The sequence below is a fragment of the Musca vetustissima genome, unplaced genomic scaffold (assembly GCF_032173495.1).
Source record: "Musca vetustissima isolate MV318-11 ecotype Yass unplaced genomic scaffold, APGP_CSIRO_Mvet_v1 utg134702, whole genome shotgun sequence".
Lineage (NCBI taxonomy): Eukaryota > Metazoa > Arthropoda > Insecta > Diptera > Muscidae > Musca > Musca vetustissima.
In genome coordinates this window covers 46,718-50,851 of record NW_026887665.1, presented here as the reverse complement: position 1 = coordinate 50,851, position 4,134 = coordinate 46,718, and positions in this window count along the sequence as shown.

Sequence of the window (4,134 nt, the reverse complement as noted above, 5' to 3'; positions counted from 1 at the left end):
TAAGGAATTCTTCGAAAAGCTTACGCCATTTCTGATTGAACAAGGAAGGATACAATGATGGAAAAGAGGTGTGGTTAGTTTTGAGCACAAACAAAGACAAATGGGAGCCATTGATTAGACTAGCAGGCAGCCGGGTGGGGGAGTTCGGATCTTCTTTGAGCTCATTATCACTTCCTAAACATAAACTAAAAATTATTATAGACTCCCAGTTTTTAAAAATACTAAATTTGGAGGGCCTTGGATTCTGAACAACACCTGCACCCTTGTTGATTCAGAATATGATACAAAAAAATAAAATCTAAAACAAAATATGAATCAATCCTAACAAACACAAAAGGAACTCCTGATGTTGTTTGGAGTTCAGTCTCTTTACCCTACCCATCCTTGGTCTCGTTGGCAAAATTTTTAAGAGACCCCAAAAGCGAAATATTACCTCACGTCATTACCTCACCACATTAGGAAAACAGATGATTTACAATTCCATATTTTATGTTAATAATAACATATTCAAAATCCAAATATCGGTTTATTATTTAGAAACATTTCTAAGGCTTATAAAAAGGATGGAATCTAGGTTTATATTCTATATTAAAATTCTAGACATACTTTAGTACTTCTTCCAAATTTCGTGCAAATCGAATGATATATAGGGACTTTGGTACACCATATACATTACATCGGACGAAAATATATATGGGAGCTATATCTAAATCTGGGCCGATTTTCAGGAAACTTAACACACATCATTCTAGAGCTAATTCATTACGCTATGCCAAATTTCGTGCAAATCGAAAGGTATATAGGGACTTTGGTACACCATTTACATAAAATCGGACGAAAATATATTAGGGGGCTATATCTAAATCTGGACCGATTTTCAGGAAACTTAACACACATCATTCTAGAGAAAATTCACTACGCTATTGCCAAATTTTGTGCAAGTCGAAAGGTATATAGGGACTTTGGTACACCATTTATATAAAATCGGAAGAAAATATATATGGGAGCTATATATAAATCTGGACCGATTTTCAGAAAACTTAACACACATCATTCTAAACCTAATTTAGTTCACTGTGCCAAATTTCGTGCAAATCGAAAGATATATACACCATATACATTAAATCGGACGAAAATATATATGGGAGCTATATCTAAATCTGGACCGATTTTCAGGAAACTTAACACACATCATTCTAGAGCCAATTCAATACGCTATGACAAATTTCGTGCAAATCGAAAGCTATTTAGGGACTTTTGTACACAATTTACCTTAAATCGGACGAAGATATATATGTGAGCTAAACAAATGAGCTGTGCCAAATTTCATCCAATTCGGATCATAAATGCGACCTATACTTTGTTCACAATTTAACATGGACAGACAGACAGACAGACGGACATGCATAGATCGTCTTAAAAAGTGATTCTATGCATATTCTCAAAAGGAACCATGTGTCTATCTCGTTTCCTTTTGCCTGTTACAAACATATGCACAATGACATAATACCCTGTACCACAGAGTAGTGAGGGGTATAAAAACTATAGTGCGGTTAAATGCATATAACGATTTTATAGTATAGAAAGTTACATTTTCAGGCTCCTTTGGTATGTTAGGTATTCTAAAACGTGGACCAACAACTTAATTGCAACACTTATTACTCGAATCGAATATTTACGATTTTATAGAACAAAAGATTGATATTTTGTATACGATACGGAATCTTGATCTGTTCTATCCATTTATTTGTCAGTTGTTTTATACACCTAAGTAGATTTAAATTGCCAATTTTCATTCAATTTTAAAGATTTTATAGGCATAACGAATAAATCTTAGACCGATCTATCCAATTTTTTGTCACTTGCACTTGTCACTTCAAACAAAATGTCATCGACCTACGATAACTCTTTCTATTTTTAGCCACAGTTAATATGATCTCTCGAAATAGTGCATCCCTGGTTCAGAATCTCCAAAAATAAACCCTGGCGCATACGTTATTACAATAATAATACGCACACTGGTACATAAATATACAGTCGAATTCGGATATGCGAAATCCGGTTTATCGAAAAAATCAGTTAATTGAAACTAAAAATGTTAAACTAATATTTCGGATGAATTTTCAAACACGTTGCTTCGCTTAAAAGAAAACCCGAAAATTGAAAATCTCTATAAGAGAAAGACTTTTTTGTTGAAAAAAAAATACAAATATATATGAAACGAGCACCGTTTAAAAGAAAAAATATCATTTTTGTAAAAGCGACGAAATTCATTAAAATTTTTAGGTGCAGCTCTAAAATTATATTGCACCCTTTTCCAAGCATCCAAGCTAATGTCTACGAAAAAATAAGTTCTTATTCAATTCATTTTATAATATGATTTATAAATTTCACGATTTTTCAGATATTGATGAAAACTTCGTTTAAGCGTAACGACTTTCGCTTATCCGAAGTTCTCTTAATTGAAAATCCTGCTTAACAGAAAACCAGTAGTGTTGGCGGGTTATTTTGTTATTGCAAAGTAGTCAGGAATAATCCCAGTTTGTTGGTATTATAAAAACAAATATTTATTAGGCAAGGCCGGGAGGTAAGGCAGGGACAATATAGTCAGTTCCCTTAGTTTTTATACCCTTCACAACACTGTGGTATAGGGTATTATGGGAGAAAATCGGTTCTGATTTAGATATATGTCCCATATATATTTTCGTCCGATTTTATGTAAATGCCCCCAATTACTGAATTGAGTCTAGAATGATGTGTGTTAAGTTCCGCGAAAATCGGTTCAGATATAGATCCTATATTTCTTTTCGTCGGATTTTATGTAAATATTGTACCAAAACCTCTATATTTCTTTAGATTTGCCCGAAATTTAGCCAAACTCACTGAATTGAGTTTAGAATGATGTGTGCTAAGTTTCGTGAAAATCGTTTCAGACTTAGATATAGCTCCCATATATATTTTCGTCCGATTTAATGTAAATGGTGCACTAAAGTGTCTATATATCTTTCGATGTGTACGAAACTTGGATTAGCGTACTGAATAGACTCTAAAATGATGTGTGCTAAGTTTCAATTTAATGTACAAAACTGCCTATATAACATTCGATCTGTACGAATTATGTCTTGAATGATGTGTGTTAAGTTTCGTGAAAATTGATTCAGATTTATATATAGCTCCCACATATATATTTTCGTCCGATTTTATGTTAATGGTGCACCAAACTCCTAATGTTTGTCGGATTGATACAACATTTTGAACAACGTGTAAAATTGAGACTAGAATGACGTTATTGCCTTTTTTTCAAATTGGTGCAGATCAAACATAGCTTCCATATGTATTTCGAACGGGTGTCTGATTGCAATTAAATTTTGAACTGTGCGGCATACCGAATAGTGTGTATCAAGTGTGCAAACGACTCTAAATCTGCCCGAATGAAATTAAATTTAGCATAGGTTGCAGAAAGACATGTGAATGGATTGATGTTAGGCGATTCACTTATAAATAGAGATCACACATTTAAATTTGTTCAAGCTCATGTCAGTGATCCTTTGAGGGATAAATATGTAGAATATACTCAAAGTGGTGAAGGGTATCATATAGACGGCCCAGCCCAAATTCTCAAACACATTTTTTGGAACAAATTAAAACCTGTATAATTTGCAACAAAAAATAATGTCAAGTGAACTTACTTACACTTGGCTGGCTTATGACAGAACGGTTGTTCCAGAATGCCATTTATGGAACACCTTTACCAGCAGGATGTTCAACAGGTCACACGACAAACTGTCGCCTTGTCTGAATCCTCGTACGGTATCTTGGCTAGATGGTATACACTCTATACCTTCATCTCTTATTGATTTCGGGGTACCTTCTTCACCGCCACTATTTGATACCAGGAGCTTTTCAAAATTATCATTTCACGCTATCTGTATCAAGCGAACGGAACATCTAATGAAAATTAAACGTATTTGGAATGAAGCATGCAGAATAAAATGGTCTTTAACTTCAAATCATGGATCTGACTTTCTAGGTCATGGCAGACAATTTACAAGGTTGATCCATGTTTTGACATATTCCCCCGGCATAAATCAAAAATCGTGATTTTTGCGTTAATGATGCAATAAGAAATGCAGA